The 22930-nt window shown below is 33.5% G+C and overlaps 1 protein-coding gene across 7 annotated transcripts in view; it reads right to left on the bottom strand.

Annotated features, from left to right (window-relative positions):
* The window catches only part of TBC1D5 (TBC1 domain family member 5), a 535195-nt gene that overhangs the window by 387782 nt on the left and 124483 nt on the right, over positions 1-22930 (bottom strand). For 6 of the 7 annotated variants that reach the window (XM_041733756.1, XM_041733751.1, XM_041733752.1 and 3 more), the window contains one exon: positions 13001-13194. The gene's annotated coding sequence lies outside the window, so the exon portion shown is untranslated. Of the gene's footprint in view, positions 1-13000; positions 13195-20649; positions 20682-22930 lie in introns of all 7 variants that reach the window. The other variant, XM_041733755.1, reaches the window with a different exon arrangement.

The following is a 22930-nucleotide window of genomic DNA, read 5'->3' as shown; positions in this document are numbered from 1 at the left end:
TCCTTGCTACCTAACAGTAAAAAAATGGAAAGTGGTGTTACGAAGTATTATAAAGCCAAGTAAGAATGAAAGGCCATTATATTCACCTTTTGAGAATTAAGTGACTATTGAGGACAAAGAAAAATACCTTAACATCTACAGCATTCTGTAACAAAGAGCAAAATCACCAAGGTCTCTGAAGTCTGCACTTATAAATTTCTCACATTTTACAAAGCTTTACTTCATCTTTTACTTCTGGTTGTGGTAGATGCAGAAGGGGTTCCAACTAATTACCAATAATTCATTAAAAATGCAACTTATCTTGAAATACTACTACTGGAAAAGCAAACTACTATCAATTACAATTTCGCACTTACAGGACAGTAATTTTTACTCTAATCCATGCAGTGTTTTGAAATAGGAATAATTAAAAACTAACTTACAACTTGTAATTAGCAAATCTACACATCTATAGAAACATCCACACGTTTTAAAATATATATACTTTAATTCATCTTAATCTTTAAAACTCTTCCCAAAGTTTTTATTAAGAAAAGATTTAATACAAGGCATTTAATTTTACCTTCTTCTGTTTGTTATGAAAATGGTACAAAACAAATACTTTGACCATAAACCTTGGGTATTCAATGCTTTCAATCAAACCACTGCAATTAATATGAAATTCTAAATACAGAATATAATGCCACATAAATAGTATAACAGCCAAGTCCTGTCTGAGAAGCCATATGTTTTTTCCCATTGTTCAAAAAAAGGAGATGACTTCCCGTCACTTATGTTTCTGATTAGCAAGGTGATTTATGCCACAATCACTAAAAATGCCAGCAAGTGAATGAGAAAATGCATAGTGACTGCACCAGATGTGCACAATAAACAGGAATCCCATTGTAATCTCTGGTACTTAGTTTATATGAAGGTAATGTAGGAAACACTCTTGGATATGGCAAAGTCACTCTTTTTTTACATTTGACTATAAATGATATGAAATAAATTGTGTGTTTTATACTTTATGGCATGCATACATTGATAAATTAGGTACCGTTTTGTATCCCGACTTATCTACAAGACAAACCTGGCTAAGATCATGGGGATTAATTGCTTCAGAAGTGTGAAATGCAGCTTTTCCATTCTTTTCTGCACACTCAGTGAAGAAACAATGATTAATCACTGTTTAACTATTCTCTGGAGGATCTACAAGATTGCCAAAGCAGGACTTATCCTCATAAATCCAAAATATACAGGTTTAGATTTGTTGCCAACAACTGAAAGAACATGAACTTAAACCCATTTGTTATCAGATTAAAATAATGTCAAGGTTTTAGAACCCCACTGGTACACAGTTCACTTTTAATCGGTAACAATAGGAAATTAGATTAACATATAAGATATAACAAAAGCACATATATTTTATAAAAGTAACAATGAAAGTATTTTTTAAAAATTATAAAATATCCTGTCTAATAATATCAAACAACATACTTTTGAATTTGAGCTGATAATCTCCCTTAGCTACAGAAATACTTCAACTGCTCTGTGCTATTTATAAAAATTAAAATACATGCTATCAGATGAAAAACACTTTTAAATGGTTATCTCATGTGGAAAATGGCTACCTATTCAAGAAATTTTATTCCAGACAGCTACACCTGAATGACAATTATGTGGATAAAATTATTTAGTTCCAATAGAACTAAAATATATTTATAAGTCTTTGTAAGACTGAAAGTGTTAAACTCCAAACTTTAAGCTTATACTATAAATGATCCAAAAATAAGTAACATTTTGAACAGAAGTACATAAGAAGAGAGGTTTCAAATACATTCCAAGTAATTTAGGCTTTCAAAATATCCAGCCAATATTTCACTACACACTGAAAAAATTAAGTAACTCTTAAGTCGAGGTAAAATTAGTTCATGTCATTTATAAAATTTTGAACACATATTTCTAATAGCTAAAACTTTATTCTGTCTCAACAGTAAATGTTAGTTTCATAATGGTCAAATAATTACAAATTAAAGATGTCTTTAAAATCCTCTTTAAATGAGTTAGCTGTTCACACACTACAAAGTATTTGTAAATGGGAATAACCTAAAGTAAAAATTTCACATTTCTATATAAAGTAGAAATATAATCACCCATCAATTATAAAGGATCCATTGTCTATTTTTCTGATTATGTGTTCATATAACTTCCCCCTTCCAATTCATGATCCTTCTTTCAGGCCTACTAGGTACCACAAAAGACTAGTAGAACAGCAAGTAAGAGGAGTTGAAACAATTGATCAATTTTACTGTCCATTAAAACTTTGTAAAGTGAGTAAAAGAGAATGTGAAACAGATTATTTTCCACACTTCATTTTTATCTAGAGTTAGACATTTCCCCATGATTGAAAGGTAGAGTTATATACAGTGCATATATATGAAAATCCTACAAAAATTCACAAGTTTTGGAAGAAAACACTGATTTTCCTTACAGCATCCAATTTAAAAAGAAACATCTTTTTTTTTTTTTTTTTTTTTTTTTTTTTTAAAAAGAAACATCTTAAAGTGGCATATTTATTTAAGAGTTAGCTGACTACCTGCCACAGAATAAACAGTTAATAAATATCTGTTGATCAAATGAATAGACAAATTCAGATTGGTTCTACTTTCAAAGCTGATGACATTTTAGAGCCTATTAACAGAGAAATTACCCTTTGACCCTCTCCTTACATTCCCAAACATCTTCTCCACTTAGTTTTTTTTTTTTTTTTTTTTTTAATTTTTATTTATTTATGATAGTCACAGAGAGAGAGAGAGGCAGAGACACAGGCAGAGGGAGAAGCAGGCTCCATGCACCGGGAGCCCGACGTGGGATTCGATCCCAGGTCTCCAGGATCGCGCCCTGGGCCAAAGGCAGGCGCCAAACCGCTGCGCCACCCAGGGATCCCTCCACTTAGTTTTTTAATTTAATGAGTAGTATTTAAGAACCATCCTTATGTGTTATTCAAAATATACCAGTAGCATAAAACCACACAGATATAATGGTTCATCTTATTTAACTTAGAAAAAACTATTAGGATGAAATTAGAGGTTTGAGGATGGACATCAATATTAGCTTGCAAAGGAACACAAGTGTGTCAGAATGATATAGTTGGGGTATCTGCACTAAGATTTTTGCATAAAGGTTTGTGCTTATCAAGGGAAAGTCATTGCAAATGGTTTACGTCAGTAACCTAAATATGGAAACCAAGTCCCAGATAACAAAATGGCCACCCACTGGTCAAACGAATATGACTTCCAGGGAAGGAACACATTACATGATGTTAAATGATAAAGTTATATAAGAGGGAATCAGGTAAGAATATGATGAAGAAGTGGTCTCTGACACATAAACTATTCACCTGCGAAAAGAATTTCCTTTTGACTCTTCTCAGGGTCAGCCCATGAAGTACTCTCACCACAAACTAATAGATTATTTCACATATTAGACAATGATGTGACATGGGTACATCAAAAGAAAATGAGAGAACTTTTATTCTTGCCTAAAAGGTAATACAATAAGTTAGAACCTGCATTTTAGACAAATCAAAATAAAGTTTCAAGAAGCACAAGTCATCTTATTTCTATCATATCCACAGTAGGTGCTCCCAAAGAGACAGTACTAAGAAAATTGACAATATACCAAATATCCTCTCAGTAAATGTGTCCTAAGTGCACAAGCGGACTTAGGAATAGATAGGTGACATTACTCAAAATGTTTTCCAGCTCAGTGACCAAGAAACCTGTGCCAGGTTTTAGGGAAATATAGGGCCTGTAGCACCTAGGTACTATGGGGAATCCTAAGCACAAGGTTGATCAGTTTTTTAATTTTATAACTGCTCCTGTCACACCTGTTATCCTTACTAAATAAAGCTCACCAGTAACTGAACACAGCAAACAAAATGCTTAAATCATGTCAAAAGACACCATGATCAATACCCACAGTCAGAGGGGTAGTTTCATTGCTAGAAAGCTTGGAACTTGAAAAAAAAAATGGGTAGGAATAACAATATTATGTGACTGAGAAACACATGAATAGTGATCACAAAAGTCACACTATACCATAAGGAAAACACTAAAACACATTAATGTTTATTACTGTATCCCATATTCATCGACTACGCTCCTAGGCTGCAGTGACTAGGAGAAATAGAAGTCAAGTCAAATATAGTCAACAGACCATTAGCATTCACAGATTTTTCCATTCATGGTTGGTTCAAACAACCTAGAACATGAAGCAATTTATCACTTTCTGATAAGTACATTTGAACCATGAGCTGCCTAAGGCTAGTATGAGAAAGGAGTCAAGGGCTCTGCTTCTGATCTTAATGTAGCATTTTATATTTTTTTTAATGTAGCATTTTAATGTTACCTTTTCTGAGAGGCTTTCCCTGACCATCCTATTTAAAATTTCCATCCCTCTCCCTATTCACTGATCTCTCTCCCCTCCACACCCTGCTTTATTTGCCTTCACAGCACAATCTAACCTACTCTATACTTAATGTATTTATTTACCTTGCTTCTTTGGACTTCTCTAGCTTAAAACTCAAACTTAATGAAATTAAGAATTTCTATTTTGTTTTCACTGTGATATCACCTAGAATTTTCAGTAAGTGAGATTGGCTTCAAATTTCTCATTAGGAATAAGGACGGTAGAAAAAAATTGAGCAAAATCTTCAAAGTTTTGAGAAACATTATCTTAAATCTAGAAATACATACCCAGATCAACCAACTGTAAGAAAAAGAACATTTTCTTTAAAAAAAAAAAAAATTCTACGATGAACAACTAAGAAAATACAACTTTCACCATTTAACCTTCTGAAAATTTATTTAAAGGAACCTACGAAAAAAGATAACGAGATATAAGCAATACCAGAACTAATCCAGTAATATAATGAAAGAAATCTGAGAATGACACTTCACCAAAAGGCCAAGGAAGCTCTGTTCACTGGTTCATATTAAAATAGAAAGTCCAGGATAAGTAAGATATTTCTTCAAAAAGAAAGCAGATAAACATACAAAAAAAAATATTTTATGATTAGGAACCTGGAAGTATAAATGTAGTGTGTGACCCATAATAATAGAGACAGTTCTCCTATGAGAATTAAGCAAAAAAAAAAAAAAAAAAAAAAAAGGTAAAACTGTGGTAAAAAAAAAAAAATAGGACATACACACACACATACACAGCATAGCAGAAATCTGAAATAAAATATAGTATGATTTTGAGAAATTGAAGTAATAAATCTTTTGTTCTGGAAAATAATGTCCATGTGTCAGTTAATGCAGGAAGGAAAACAGAAGTGATACTTCAAATTGATGTATAATTTCTAAATAAGAAATACTGGATATAATCATTTCTCTATGATGTTACTTGGTTCAAAGGCATTCATAATGACCATAAGACAAGATATAATGATCAAAAAAAAGGGGAAAATAAATACTGGATATGTTGGCAAGATGTAAAACAAAACAAAACAAAACAAAACAAAAAACAACCACATACATTGCTTGTGGGAATACCAACTGCTGAGGCTGTTGTAAACAATTTACTGGTCCCTCAAAAATTTAAAAGAATTATGATATGACACAGCATTTTCATTCCTAGTACACATCTAAAGAAACTGAAAACAGGTACTCAAATAAAGATATGTACATAAAAACTCATAGAAGCACTATTCACAATACCAAAATGAAAGCAAACCAAGTATTCATATATATGATGGAGTATTATTTGGCTATGAAAAGTAACGAAGTACTCATACACATTATAACATAGATGAACCTTGAAAACATTACACCAAGTGAAAGCAGTCACACTTAAAGGTCACACATCATATGATTTCATTTATATGAAATATTCATAATAAAGTCATAGAGCCAGAATGAAGGTTGACAGAGGTTGGGGGGAGGGCAGAAGGAGGAGAAACAGTTAAAAGGGTATTTTACTTTGGAGTGATGGAAACACGTAGGACTACAGAGAAGTGGAGGTCGTGCACCATTGGAGTGTGCTAATGCTGTTTCCTCAATTTGATGTCATATGAATTTCACCTCAAGGAATGATTTTAAAATAAAGAGATATTCTGCTTTTTGGTGAGCCTTTCCCTATTTCCTTATTATCAAAGTATTTAAAGATTCCCATAGTCTTCTTTAATATTGGAAGTCTCTTAGAAACAAGTATTTATGATTTTGAAAAAATATTTATCTGAGGTTCACTTATTTAAGCTTCATTTCAGTTTTGTTATAAATTTTTTAAAAAAATAGGTTATATTTTTAAAATGTTAGATCAGTAGATCTCTACATTAGAGGAGTAGGAATTTTATTTTTTTGTTGTTTCTTTTTTGCATTTTTAAATTTTGTTCAGCTGTATTTAAGTATAATTGACCTCAATATAACGTAATAAAGCTATAAGATATTCAAAGTGTACATCATGATCTGATGTACACACTGTGAAAGGACTGATAAATTTATTAACCAGATCAATCAAAATAACCAAATCCATCACTCTATATACTTTTTTTAGTGAGAACATTAAATTTCTAATTTCTTGGTAAATTTCACTTCTATAATACAGTGATACCAAGTATAGCCACCATCTTACACATTAGATCTTATAAATCTTATAGCTGAAAGTCTGTACCTTTTTAGCAACCTATCCCTATTTTCATCCCACTCCCTAGCCGATGAAAACTACTTTGACACTCTGTTTCTGAGTTTGACTTTTTTTTCCCCTTATTTTACAAACTCTACAGGTAAGTGATACTAGGCAGTATTTGTCTATCTCTGTCTGCCTTATTTTACTTGGCATAATGCACTCAAGGTCCACCTATGTAGTCACAAAGGGCTGAAATGTCTTCTTTCTCATGTCTGAAAAATATGCCATTGTATACATGAATAAATCATATCTTCTTTATCCATTCACCTACTAGCAGACAGTTGTTTCCAAATCTTGACTATTGTGAATAATACATCAATGAACATGTAAGTGCAGATATCACTTCAATACCCTATTTTCACTTCCTTTTGTATATATATCCAGAAGTCAAATTGCTGGATCTTAAGGTAGTGCTATTTGTAATTTTCTATTTCTAAGTTCTATTTGTAATTTCTCTACACTATTTTCATAGTGGCTATACCAATATACATTCCCACCAACAGTGAGCAAGGGTTCCCTTTTCTCCATATCCTTACCAACACTTGTTATATGTCTTTTTGATGACAGTCATTTTAAGAAGTGTAGGATGAAATTCCATTGTGATTTTGATTTGCATTTCTCTAATGGTTAGTGACTGTTGGGTACCTTTTAATGTAGCTGTTGGCCATTTGTATGTCTTCTTTAGACAAATACCTAATCAGTTATTCTGCCTACTTTTTAATCAAATTGGTTGTGTCTTTTGCTATTGATTTGTAAGGGTTCACTATGTATTTTGAATATTAACTCCTTATATGATATATAATTTGCAAATATTTCCCATTCTTTGGTAGACTGTCTTTTCATTTTTGTTGATGGTTTACCTTTTAGTTACTTGTTGATTTTTACTTTTGTTGCCTTTGCTTTCACTATCAAATTCAAAAAAAATTACCAGGACCAATTTCAAGCAGCATATCCCTGTTTGCTACTAGATTTATGGTTTCAGGTATTACATTCAAGTCTTTTGTCCATTTTTAAAGTTGATTTTTCTGTATGGTATAAGATAGGGGTCCAATTTCTCACAATACAAGAGACTATATCCCTGCCCAGTGTCCAATCTTGGCTCCTCTGTCAAAAATTAATTGACCATATATGTGTGGGTTTATTTCTGGGCACTCTATTCTGTTCCATTAATCTATGTGTCTGTTTTCATGCCAATACCGTACTGTAGAAATTCCTACAGCTTTGTGATATTTTTTAAATTTTATTTATTTATTTATTCTTAAGAGACACAATGAGGCAGACACAAAGAGAGAGGCAGAGACACAGGATGAGGGAGACACAGGCTCCCCAGGGGAGCCTGATGCAGGACTCAATCCCAGGACCCCAGGATCACAACCCAAAGGCAGACGCTCAACCACTGAGTCACCCAGGTACCCTGTGAGTGAGTGTTTATACATATTGCCAGATTTAGATTGTAGGTTTTTTTGGGGAATGATGTTGTTTTCTAACACAGTTACTCAGAGTTCTTTGATCAGTGTCTTTCTACTTCTTATACATAGTCACCAGTTTCCAATCTTTTCCTAATTATTCTCCTTCTCTTTTAACTGATCCTTAAGAGTCTGGTGGGGTTGGCTTAAAAATGTTTTCCTGCCAGCAGACTTTTAGCACTTTCTCTCTAGAATGCTTTTTGTATCCATATATCTCTCTTCCTCTTCGGCACCCCCTTACTTTGTTGAATTTATTAAAGGAGTACCAAAGCTAGAATTATTGAACTTAGAGTTGAAGGTATCTCAGATAGGAGGCATTCACATCTTTTTTTAATCACTACTCATTATAAGAAATAAATTTTTACATTTATAAGCCATTTTCCACAGGTATAAATATACCAATGAAACAGAAACAGAAGTTGAAATAGTTTGTACCCTAATTAAAGGGAATGTGTGCTATGCTCTATTTGATTTTTTGTGTATTTCATTTAATACATGTTCCTTCCCATAACTAAATTTATTTCCCTATCTAATACTGGATTGCCTTTGCAGTTTCAAAAACCATACTTTAGATGGCTTGTATGTTTGTTCATGATTGACTTGGGCAGTAAATGGAATCAGACAATTTGTTTTCTATCTCAATCATGCCACCATTTCTCTTGTCTTCTCCATGCTACTTCTCTCTAAATATATTCACTACAAGCTATCAAATGATGTGGGCAAAGAGCTGAGTAACTGCTGGGAAACACCAGAATACTTACTGGGTTCTTCTATAGTGAGAACACAGGTACAAATAGTTAAATATTAAAATTTGAAGAGGGGATAAATCTTTGATAGAACTGTCCCTTTAAGGGCACCTGGGTGGCTCAGGTGGTTAAGCAACTGCCCCCTGCTCAAGTCATGATCTCAGGGTCCTGGGATCAAGTCCTGCATCGGGCTCCCTGCTCAATGGGGAGTTTGCTTTTCCCTCTCCTTCCTGCTTGTGCTCTCTCTCAAGATCTCTCTCTCTCTCAAATAAACAAATATAATCTTTTTTAAAAAAATCATCCCTTTATAATAAAGTATATATTTCTTTATTCTCCTCTCGCTTTTTCTATGTAAATTGTATATGCAGGATGATGCCCTCAAGCCATTCCTGGTTTAAAACATTTTTAACTTTTTTTTAAGTCCTACTATCAGCTTACAATATCTCAGATCCTTTCCCAAAGTGGACTCTTCTAGTACCCATTCCCACCATATTTAACATTGTTTATCATTTTAAAAATTGCAAGCATTTTTATCTTATTACAAAACTTGTGGTAGAAAGGTTGGTATATACAGAAAAGTCAAAAGGTGATAAAATTTATCTCTAATCAAATGCAGCAAAAGCAATTCTTTTTTTTTAAGATTTTTATTTATTTATTTATGAGAGAGAGAGAGAGGCAAAGACACAAGAAGAGGGAGCAGCAAGCTTCATGGAGGAAACCTGATGCAGGACTCAATCCCAGGACTCCAAGATCACGCCCTGAGCCAAAGGGATTCAACCACTGAGCCACCGAGGCATCCCAAAAGCAATTGTCAGAGGGAAGTGCATAGTGATAAATGCTTACAATAAGAAAAAGGAAAGAGCTCAAATAAACAACCTAATCATACACCTAAAGGAACTAGAAAAAGAACAAACTAAGCACAAAATTATAAGAAAGAAAACCACAAAAAGCAAAAATGAATGAAATAGTGACTAAAATGACAAGGGAAAATACCAATAAAACTATGCTATTTTTTTTCTTTTCTTTTTTTTTTTTTTTTTTAATTTAAAGATTTATTCAGGGGCGCCTGGATGGCTCAGTCAGTTAAGCATCCATTCCGGCTCAGACCATGATCTCAGGGTCCTGAGATCGAGCCCCACATAAGGCTCCACACTCAGACTGGAGTCTGCTTCAGATTCTCTTTCCCTCTCCCTCCTGCTCTCTGTCTCAAATAAATAAATAAAAATGTTTTTAAAAAACCAAAATATTTATTCAGAAAGAGACAGTGTACAAGTACATGCAAATAGGGAGAGGGGCAGAGGGAGAAAACCTCCCTCAGAATTCCCGCTGAGCATGGAGCCCAATGCAGGGCTCTATGCCACCATTCAAGAGATTACCACCAGAGCCACAAACAGGAGTTGGATGCCCAACTGACTGAGCCACCCAGGTGCCCCAAGAACTGTTTTTTTTTTCCCAAAAAAATAAAAACAAAATAGACAAAACTTTAGATATACAAAAACAAGAGGACTCAAAAAAATTAAATTAGAAATGAAAGAGGAGCCATTACAACAGAAATACAAAGATCATAAGAGACTCCTATGAACAATTATACATCAACAAATTTGACAATAGAAGAGATTCCTGGAAATATACAACTTACCAAGAGTGAATCATATGAAATAGAATATTTGAACAGACCAATCACTGGTAAGGAGATTGAATGAAAAATCAAAAATCTCCCAAGAAACAAAAGTCTGGGATCAGATGGCTTAACTGGTGAATTCAACTAAACATTTAAAGTAAAATTAATGCCAGTCCTTTTCAAACTCTTCCAAAAAATAGAAGACGAGAGCAATACAGTTGACCCTTAAACAACACAGGTTTGAACTGGTGTGGATCCACTTATATGTGGATTTTTTTATAAATATACATGTACTATACCTGTATTTTATCTTCCTTACGATTCTCTTAATGACATTTCTTAATAATATTTTCTTAATAACATTTTCTTTTCAGGATGCCTGGGTGGCTCAGTGGTTGAGCGTCTGCCTTTGGCTCAGGGCATGATCCTGCAGTTCCAGGATTGAGCCCCACATCACGTTTCCTGCAGGGAGCCTGCTTCTCATCTGCCTGTGTCTCTGCCTCTCTCTTTGTGTGTCTCTCATGAATGAATAAATAAATAAAATCTTTAAAAAAAAATAACATCTTTTCTCTTAGTTCATTATAAGAATATAGTATCTAAAAATATATATATATATAGTATCTAATACATAAAATATACAAAACATGTCTTAGTTGACTATGTTATTGGTAAGGCTTGTAGTCAATAGTAGGCTATTAGTAGTTAAGTGTTTGGGGAGCCACAAGTTATGCATGGATTTTTCAACTGCATGAGGTGCCAGTGCTTATAATCTCCACACTGTGTAAGAGTTAACTGTATTTCCAAAGACATTTTATGAGGCCAGCATTATGCTGACACCAAAACTGAATAAGGATGCTATAAGAAAGGATAATTATAGGCCAATATCCCTGATAAAGATTAATGTAAGACTGTCCACAAACTGAACAGAAATGAATTCAACAGTATCTTAAAAGAATCATATACCATGATCAATTGAGATTTGTTCAAGGGAAGCAAGGATGGTTCAACATCCATAAGTCATTCAACATGACACATCACTTAATAAAATGAAGGATAAAAATCATATGATAATCTCAATAGATGCAGAAAAAGCATTTAACAAAATTCAACATTCCATTTTGATAACAACTGCCAACAGAATGAGTACAGAAGGAATATACCTCAACATGATAAAGGCAGTATATGACACATTCACAGCTTACATCATGCTAAATAGTAGAAAGCTGAAAACTTTTCTTCTAAGATCAGGAATAAAACAAGACTGCCAAAACTTGCCTTTTTTTTCTTCCCCCTTGTAAGGACCTAACTATTCTTACTTGGACGGTTCATGAGAGTTATTTTTGCAGTGAGCAATTATGATGAATGAGGTAATGTTCCCTATATACAAAGAGCCAATCTCATCTTTTTTATTTGACCTAGTACTAGAAAACCTGGTGAGAGCATCAGGGGAGCAAAAGAAATAAAAGGCATTCACATCAGAAAGGAAGAAATAAAACTGTATTTGCGGAAGTATTATCTATACAAAACCTTAAAGACTTCAGAAAAGAAACTGTGAGAATAAATGAATTCAATAAAATTACAAGATACATAATCAATATACAAATATCTGCTGTATTTCTATAAACTAACAATGCACTGTCAGCAAAATTAAGAGAAAAGCTCCACTAAGAGTTGCATCAAAAAGAATAAAATGCCTAAGAATAAATTTAACCAGGAGGTGGAATATTAGTATAATGAATATTGTGACATTGATGAAAGAAACTGAATAAGGCACAAATGGATACTCTGCACATGGCTTAGAAGAATTAATATGTTAAAATATCCATACCACTCAGAGCTATTTACAGATTCAATTAAATTTCTATCAAAAGTTCAATGGCATTTTTCATAGAAATAGAATATACAATCCTAAAATTTGTATGGAATCACAAAAGACCCCAAATAGCCAAAGCAACCTTGAGAAAGAAGAAAGCTAGAGGCATTACACTTCTAAATGTAAAAACGTATAACAAAGTGAGCCTCCTGGGTGTCCTGAGTGTCAAAAAACACTCACTCACATACACACAATTTTTATACATGAATCTATTCTGTAGAGAATACATTACTATAATAAGCATACTGTTACAGATCAATGTTTTTGTCCCTTCAAAACTCATATGTTAAAATCTGAATTCCCAAGGTAATGGTATTCCAGTGAGGCGATTAAGTTGTGAGGGTGGAGCCCTAATGAATGGGATAAGTGCCCTTATAAGAAAAGACTCCCGGGAACTTTCTCATTCCTCCTACTATGTAAAGACCCGTTAAGAAGATAGTAGTCTATGAATAATCACTAGCACCTTTATCTTGGACTTCCCAGTCTCCAGAACTGTGAGAAATAAATCTGTTGTTTATAAGTCACCAAGTCTATGGTATTTTTGTTGGAGCAGCTCAAACAGACTAAGACAGGTATTGATGGTATCCAATTTGCAAATGTACATTTTGAATAAATATATGCTTACCTTTCAGGAGACCTTTAATGATCCACAATTCTAACTGCCACTTGAAAACGCATGCTCTTGTTACAGGTCAAAGACAACTTCAGAGTTGGTACAACAAAGTTCTTCAAATACAAGTTGTGGTTGGCAAATAGGATGCAAAGAAGAAGGAAGAAACAGAGATCACCTGAGTTTGCTTCTGGCAAAGCACCAAATACCTAGAAAAATAAATAAAATAGCTTGAAACATTTCTATCCCACAAAGAACCCTAACCAAAACAAACCAGCAAAAGGCAAGCCGAAAAAAATCTATGACATATAATTTTGGGCTTTTAGAAGACAACTGCTAATCTACTCCCTAATCACTTTTTCCATTATCTATTTTAACTTCTGGAAGAAAGGAAGTCATTTTATTATACTTAGAATGAATGGCATTATAATATAAAAATTTTAAAATCAAAACACCTCAATATAAAACAAATCACGTTAAAGTTCATTTCATTGAAATTACATAAAAATATTCAAATAATGAACACATTATTCTAATACATAGTAAAATACCAAGTATTAAAATTACATAAAATAGGGATCCCTGGGTGGCGCAGCGGTTTGGCGCCTGTCTTTGGCCCAGGGCGCGATCCTGGAGACCCGGGATCGAATCCCACATCGGGCTCCCGGTGCATGGAGCCTGCTTCTCCCTCTGCCTGTGTCTCTGCCTCTCTCTCTCTCTCTCTCTCTCTGTGACTATCATAAATAAAATAAAAAAGTTTAAAAAAATAAAATAAAATTACATAAAATAAAAAAAATGGAAATTATATATTTGAAAACATGGAAAAAAATTCCATTGAAACGGATTCCACAGTATCAATAAAATGTAAAATTAGAATACAATGTATCAGTGTAACAAGTAAACATTATTTGTGAATTTATAATTAATTTCTATAGCTTTTCTGCATAGGGAAAAAGAAAAACACCTTTAGTATTCTTCCAAAACCATATCTGACATAACCTGTATGAAATCTGTAAGAATGACAACTGAATTTCTTAAACAGCTATCTAATTTAAGTAAAGAACCTCTTTTTTTTTTTTTTAAGAATTCATTTATTTATTCATGAGAGATATGGAGAGAGAGGCAGAGACATAGGCAGAGGGAGAAGCAGGCTCCCCATGGGGAGCCCAATGCAAGACTCGATCCCAGGACCCTGGGATCATGACTTGAACCAAAGGCAGACACTCAACTACTGAGCTACCCAGATGCCCAGTAAAGAACCTCTTAATAATAATAAGTTACCATATATTACCATCACTTTCCCCTAGATTTCATTCTATAATAATTTATCCCCCATAACTTGTTTGAACTTATTGGTGGCTCAGTATAAGTACCAAAGGACAAAAGTAATTAGGTAATATAATGTGAAATATAAATCAGTAACACAGAACTGAGAAATATTATAACATATAACAAACATATTGAGATTCAAAAGAAATTACTTAACACACCATTTAGCATCATGTGCTATTAAAACCAAATATCAAGGTATGATTTCTAAAGAACAGGAATGAATGTGGAATTGATCTCTAGGCAGATTTCCAGAAACTTATATGCTCTTATATTGAATACAATTCATGTTTTCTTTGTTTGATAAAGAAAATGATTTAGTATATTCTGATGTATCATTTCCTTATTTCGACTTATAGTCTTACCTGAAAAGTTACCAACAACTCCTTTCTAAATTACATAATATACATGTGAAAAATACTTAAATATAGTCAACACTTCCTTGGACAATATTATAGCCACATGCTTTTTCTGTATGGTTAAGCTTAAAATTACTATACCACTAAAATAAAGTAAGTCTCTACTCTCATCTTTCCCTTGTAAAAACACAGACCATTTTTATTTTATGATGGCTCTTTAGAATGAAAGACATTCAAATATCTTTCAACTATTCCAACATATGTGTATTTGACAAATACATGTTTACATAACAGTTAATATACTGTCATACAATTGTGTCATACCCTTCAGAGAATGATGGCTATTTCTTCATGAAAAACTAACAATATAATCAATATACTGAGAAGTTATAATTTGTTTTGTTTCTAAATACATACTTTACACTCAGGTCAATTTTACATTTCTAACATTGTTTGGATCATAATTTACTTTCTTGCTCCAAAAGGATATGAGGATAAAATATATCCTCAAAAGGATATATCCAATAAAATATCTCATTGGCATACTACCAGAAAAAACAAAAAGGCTACAAGGCAGAATTGGATAACACAGAGGGTTTATCTATACAGTAAGACTTTATGAAACTAGATTTCTTCAGTAATCTATAGGCAGAAAAAGTGTTTACCATAGTCTCACTGAAAGGATATACCAGTTCTTTTTCTAGTTATTCTCTATGGAATTGCATAAATATTGAGAAATCTAGAAATAGATATACACATGCACATACAAAAATTATTGTCAGTGTATAAGTTACTGCTGCCCTGGGACTGCAATAATTTATGTAACATCTGTTTTCATATTTTTCTAATTTTTTTCCTAATTAACATGCATATTTAATGCATAAATGCTCAGACCACCTCTTTTTTCTGCTGACTGTGCCTCTTTATTTTTGAAGTTGTGCACTCCTAGGGAGAATTCAGCAGAGATGGAAACCAAAATTTTATTGAATGCACTAATTTTAAAATGTAAACAACAGTACTAAACCAACTTTCAAGAATATACTAAAGTCTTAAGAGTTTTCACAATAACAGTTCAATCTGCCAATAATAGTCACACAGTAACTTGAGGTCCAAATACCAGAAAGCAAATATAAGCTTAATTCCAAATTCTAATGTTATATTAATCTTCTTGATTTTTTAAAATTTTTATAAAAGTTGAGACACCTACTAAAAATATCTATGATTAGTTGTTTTTGTAAGTTTTGTAGTATTTTTCAATTTTTATGCCTTAGGCAACTAACATATATGAACATATTCCATATCTTAAGCATCAAAAAGTATGTAATCAGCTATATGTTTTTGAATTGTAAACTTTAAATCCTGTGCAGATGTGAGGGGGAAAGGTTTTACTCTGAAGTGCATTCAAGTACAATCAACTTCTGGAAGCTCTTAATCTGTACTGGGAAATTCAAAATTCAAAATACTACTTATCTATATTTGTAATTGAAAAAGTAAAATTAGGAGTCAAACAAATGCTATAATAACTAAAGTATTCCCCAAAAACAATGTTTAATATGCCAACACTGACTCCATCTGTACTTACCTCACTTTAGAATTAAACGCTTTGTATTTTAATTGCCTAGTCAATGTATTTCAATCAGTCATTTATTATTTTTCATCTGGTGTCAGGCCCAATCCAGGCCTTTGTAAACCCTGAAATTCTCAACCCTCACAAAACTTACACTTTACGTAGGAAATCAGACAGTATCCAATAACAATGCAAATACATAACTGCAAACAGTGATAAATGCTATTAAAGATATGGTAAAGGATAAGACATTAGTTTTGTAATAGGAGACTTGACTTACCCAGAAATCAGCAAAGACCTAAAGAAAGTCTATTTAAGATGAGATCTGAAAAGTATGGGAAATGTCAGTCTAGGCATAACAAGTACTAAGGTCCAAAAGCATTAGGAGAAAAGCACATATTTCTAGGAGAGAAGCAGAGGGGCCAACTATAGAGGAAATATAAGTGAAACAAAATGGGGCAGAAATTATTAAGGCAACATTACTACAGGGTTTTAAATATAGGACGACAATAAATTATACATGAAAATTTATCAAATTTGGCTGGATTATGGTGAGGAGTAAGGTAGGTATGAGACAACAGTAGCTTAGACTAAAGTGATAGTGGTAAAGATGGGGAAGAAAAGGAAGAACAACATTTATGGGCAAGCAGTCAGAAGAATTTGGTGAAAGATTAGATTTTGTGGGGGATGAAGTTAAATAGCACTGATATAAGGAAACCTGGAAGATCAGTTGTTGGAACAAAGAGTCCAAGTTAGAATAGGACATATTATGGGATTACCCATTGGAGATGTCCTGTAGGTAGTTTAATGTAAAAATCTAGAGCTATTAATAGTCTGGAACTTTAAGAAAAGCCTGGGCTAGAATCAAATTTAGAATTTATTAGGGTATGGGTAGGGGAAAAAAAAAAGATGCCTACATTGTTTTCCCATGCCCCCCCACCCCAAAATTCCATACACATGCTGTATCTTCCTTGTTTCTAGCTATCATGCCACATCGGAACAGAAAAACAACATACTTCATAATGTGACAAACTCATTTAGTCTGTGACTGATTAACTCCATAAGGCATATTTGCCTTAAGTTGCTAAATAATAGTCATCATTTATTGTAATGCCTATTCAGGATCAAAACTACTAAAAATATGCTGAAGCATTCTAAAAATATACATTAGATCATTAACCCTCCAAAAACCTTAGAATTTAACAACTACTGAGCCTACTTTTCAGATAGGGATACTGAAGTTTAGGGAAGTATTAAAATTGCTAGTAAAGCCAGTAAGTGATAGGGCACACTTCCAACCCAAGCATACCTGAAACTACAGCCCATTTTCTTACCACTAAAAAGGAAGGTTATGTCAAAGTCTGGTCTTTAAAATAATTAACCTCAGTTTCAATCCTGGCCCCAGAAGACCACTTAAGTTCTCCTGTATTTCTCCTCACCTGCAATTCCTACCTTGCTAGGAAATACTGACATTTTAGGGAATATATAAAAGCCTTCTGTCACAGTCCACTGGGTTGTGCATCACCATTAACATGATCTGTTCCTTCACCATAGGAGATCCAGTTGAGAAAGAACTTAAAGTAGAAACTAAGGCTGACACTGAAAGCTTTGAAAATTTCCACAATATAGGGCATGGCAGGTCATCAGGAATAGTACCCCAGCTTACCCCTATTTTCCCCTAATGGAGGAAGAATAGTTTCCATCCAAAAAGCAAAGAGCCAATTTCCTACAAGCTATAGGCAAAGAGTTCAGCAATAGTTCTAAAACTATAGAGTGCATAAAAATCACCTAAGCGGCTTCTTAAAATGGAGATTCTCAGGCATCCTCTCAAGGATTCTGATAGAGAATTGAAATAGATGACCCTTTAAGTTTTCTAAAAGATCTCTACCTACGACCACTTTCCATTCTTCAGGCACATAATTTTAAAATTATTTGTTGAACATATATATTACTGCATTGAGTTCCAATGAAATTGTACCCAACTTGGGGCCCCTGGGAAAGCTCAGTCAGTTAAGCATCTGACTCTTGATTTCAGCTCAGGTCACGATCTCAGGGTCATGAGATCAAGCCCCATGTCAGGCTCTGCCCTAGAAATGGAGCCTGCTTAAGATTCTCTTTCTCCCCTTTCTCTCTACCCCTCCCCCTCCTAAAAAATAAATAAATAAATAAATAAATTGTACCCAACTTAATACAAACATTTCAGATATTTTTCTTAACAACTACTGTCAAGGTCCTTGCCAATGGAAAGAGGGATAATTAAACAAAAACAGTTTTAACTACACATAAAACGCCTCCATCAAAACGGATTTTCCTTAATATAGATTTTAATCTTATGATTAAAACAAAGTCATCTAGAGATATATATGTCAAAAGACCATAGGAATGTTTAAGGGAGATGAATGATTCATAAAGAAATTTTTTTTTGAGATTTCATTTATTTATTTATGAGAGACACACAGAGAGAGAGAGAGAGAGAGAGAGGTAGAGACACAGGCAGAAGAAGAAGCAGGCTCCATGCAGGGAGCCCGATGTGGAACTTGATCCCGGGACTCCAGGATCACACCCTGGGCCGAAGGCAGATGCTTAACTGCTGAGCCACCCGGGTGTCCCCATAAAGAAAATTTTATCACAAAAGTTAACCTTTGGTCAAAAAATATATATTGTTAATTAGAGAATTTTGTAAATATATAAGAAGGCCTAATACAGTAACAGTTATTCAAAAAATGGATTAAAAGATTACATACAACTCTTCTCATGACACTACTGGATGCATAGATACTAACATACACTGGTACCAAAGAAGCATTCAGGAAAGAAAATGTCTACTCTATTTTCAGACACTTCAGATCACTTAAAAACTAATGTCTATCTTTCCTTCTACTTGAACCACACTGTCAGTACAGAAGCATACATTCCAGTCACTGTCGGGGCAGCACCCATCTACCTGATCTACTGGTGTACTAAGTTAGGGCTGCCTTAACACCATTCTAGTGACCTAAATCCCAAAACTCCAAACTTTCATCCAAGTTTAAATGAATTTAATTTTTTTTAATTTTGAGATTTCAAGATAGATGTTGTTCTTTCAGGGTTTATCTGTGAAGCTAAATAAAGGGAGTTAAAATTTAAAGTTTATTACATATTATCTCCTTGTATTTTTATGAATCAAAGAAAATACCCACTCAGGTTTTTCTTTTAGATCCTGTGACTTACATTAGGACCATGATAGGGAATAGAAAGCTAAAGATAATAAAAGTTGTTTGAAGAACTTCAGTAACAATAACATCAGTACTACACTGTGATGCTGATATTTACATGGTACACATTTAATGCCTCCTCACCTCCACCCTAACTGTGCCCCCCCAAAATAGCTAAGAGGAGCCTAAGCACACTAACTTGCCCAAGATCTCACCATTAACAAATGGTAAAGCTGAGATTTGAAGTCATGTGATCTGAACCCAGAGACCATATGACCATTACTCTATGCATGAACTCCCTTAACTTCATAAACCTTTATGCAGCCAACAATCCCAAAGTACTGACACAATATAAATCTGTCTTTTTGACTTTTATGTTAAATGAAATGCTTCCATGTTGTCCTAATAAATAAACTGTATCTTCACTTCCTAAATGACTCTTCATCTTGAAATAGTATTTAACATTATTTTCTCTCAACAGTCATGCTCATTTTCACTAACCACAATCAGTACTAAGTTAGAGCCCATACTACCAGAAGTTCCAAGCAAAACAGAAACCAATGTATGTATAATGCAAGAAGATACTTTTCTGGGATTTAAAGATTATATCTTCTACTATATTTCTCTTAGTTCCAACAAGATAACCTCTCTTCCCTACATCCTGGTTCCATTTAGGATCCATTTAGAATCAAGCTCTAAATACCAAGTTCAAATTAGCTTAAGAATAAGAAACAGATCATTCTCCGTCTCGCTATTTAAATAAACCAAAATAAGCCCCGTAAATTGTTAGAGTCGCTTTGGGCAATTGTTCATTCTAGTCTTGAAGATCGATCTAAATGCCCTGGGAAAAGTTAGAAAATTCCAGAAACTGGTTTCCCTAAGAAAGCTGCAGATTCAACCTGACTCCTTGAGATGAAAAAATCCCCTTAAGCTTTAGTTTTTGTCCATTATCTGTGGCAGACATAAAACAAGGAACTTTTTAAAAGATTTTTATTTATTCATTTATGAGAGACAGACATAGGCAGAGGGAGAAGCAGGCTCCATGCAGGGAGCCTGATGTGGGACTCCATCCCAGGACTCTGGGATCATATCCTGAGCCCAAGGGAAGAAGCTCAACCACTGAGTCACCCAAGCGTCCTGGCAAGGAACTTTTCAAAGTACACATCCTTCCACAGTACAGTAAGCAAATAAGCATATTTGTAATTAAAGTGTTACCTTCTTTTAAGTATGTTCCTGTAACTTTCATCCTGTAAGATGAAAATAAGATTTTTGAAGAAATTATTTTAAACAGGCTGAAAGTTTAAGCATTGTCCATAATTTTATTTTGTACTCTAAATTCTCAGTTCCAGACTAATTAAATTATTCTCCATCTCATTAACTACTCCTCCTTATGTTATTCCATTTGTTCCAGAGTTCCTTTTTTTTAATCTGCTGCCTTTTTTATAACATTACCTGACTGTCACCTTTTATACAATAAACACTGTAATTTATCTTGTTCAAACTTTGCAAAAAGAAAAACTCAAACCATACTTGATTACACTGGAGGAAAGTCTATGAAAGTAGTCACTGTCTCAAGTTATTCTAGAATATCGAGGAAGCCTTAGTTCTCAGAAAACAGAAGTGGACAAACCTAATTATAACCAGAAATAGAACAGACAATAAGCTCTACAAAGGACTCAATTACTGAAGATATATTTTCACTGCTTTATGGCTCTTGACTTTTCCTTCACTTACTTTACTACCAAACTACTATTCCTTTATTGATCTCACTATCAGCTCCTTCTCAAAAAGAAATAAAGGAAATTTAAATTGGATAATGTTGCTGATCATTAGCAGCACTGAAAACAGCTGAATCAATTATTAGGCATACAATGAGTCAGAAAGATAATTCCAATGGTGATGTAGAGTACTAACAAAGAAACTAGCATAGTAGCTTTAGAAAGGGAGGACTAAGACAAAAGAATGAGAAAAAATGGTGGTACCTAGACATAGTTATGAAAGAAGAGAAATAGATTTAGTAAATTTTCAAGGTTTCTAATTTGAGATAGGCAGATTATGTGTGCTATGAAAGAACTACAAAAAGGTGGGAGGAGAAGGGGTAAGAATAAAGCTAAGAGAAAAAGCACATACTATATCCCTTTATATATATATATACATGGCTATCTCAGCATCCTGCACCCCAAAAACGTATGTTGAAGATAAAAGAAAAAAACAAATAAAGGATCTCAATTTTATTTTTGCTAACTTTTATAACATTAATCCGAATTTAATTTGCCTACTAAATTGAAGTTTCTGAACTCACAACAAATTGAATAATTACATGAGACTCTTTTTTTCTCTTTCTTTCTGGCTTCCCCCCCCCATTTTCCTTGGTTCTAAATAATACTGCTGGAAGCCTAGAAGTACCTCCAATTAAGTAGTCTCTTCAAAAAGCTGCCAAATTGTAGTCTCTATGATTCACCTAATATCTTATTTTGAGCTTCTAACAGGTACAAATATTATAGCAGAATTTTAAAGTTTGCATTAAGTTACTTGTTTACTAGGTTTGAAACTAAGACTCCAACAATATAAATACAAGATACCACATGTATTAGAGCTCAATAAAACAGCAGTAAATTAATTTACATTACTAATGTCATTTACTTTTGCTACTCAGAAGGATAACTTTTTAAATGTATTCTTCAAACCATGATACTGGGTTGGGAGTGAGGATGGCTGGAAGATGTCCTAAAAGAAAGATTCTTCTTTGTATTTTAAAAATGTCATTTAATTCCCATAATAACCATATGAAAAAAATCTTATAATCATTATTCTTACTTGTACAGATGAAGAAATATAGGCGTTGTTAAATCAATTTATTTCATATCACACAGTTAATAAATAGTACTTAAAATCAAGTCTGTAACATTCCACAAGCCATGTCCTTTACACAACATCACAATGCCTTCAAGTATACCTATGAGTGATATAAGTCAAAATCATGTGATGAATTACAGTGATTCCTTTATCTCTACCTTACTAAAGTAACTCAAAAACATACCATCAAAAGTGAAGTCTGTATCCCCTATAACCATGGACTACTGAAATCTGTGATTCCAGGGACTCAGACATCAGTTTCTCTCACTGAAATATACAATCTCTTGTATTCAGGAAACAAAAGAAATCTCTCAAGCTCTGTGCTTCACTGATAGGCACTGATTTAAGATTAAATTTTCTAAAACAACAAAAATTCCTAATTTTCAAAATGTAACCTTGACAGACTATCCATACATGTATTATTGCAAATCAGACTTTTTAAAAGGCATCCCTTCTCAAAAATCCCTAAAGCTGGTGTACAGCTTGAACAAAGACAAAATACATCTTAAGCCTCATTAGTATAAATGTTCAATGAATATAGATAAACCCCAGAATAAATCCTCAAATACAAATTATCATACTTAGAATAAATGATAACAAAACTAGAAAACTCAGATCTACGGCCTATCTCCACCTCAGC

Source organism: Vulpes lagopus, chromosome 19 (assembly GCF_018345385.1).
Source record: "Vulpes lagopus strain Blue_001 chromosome 19, ASM1834538v1, whole genome shotgun sequence".
NCBI classification, from domain to species: Eukaryota; Metazoa; Chordata; class Mammalia; order Carnivora; family Canidae; genus Vulpes; species Vulpes lagopus.
Note: the sequence above shows the minus strand (reverse complement) of the source record. Positions and strands in the feature narration are given on the sequence as shown.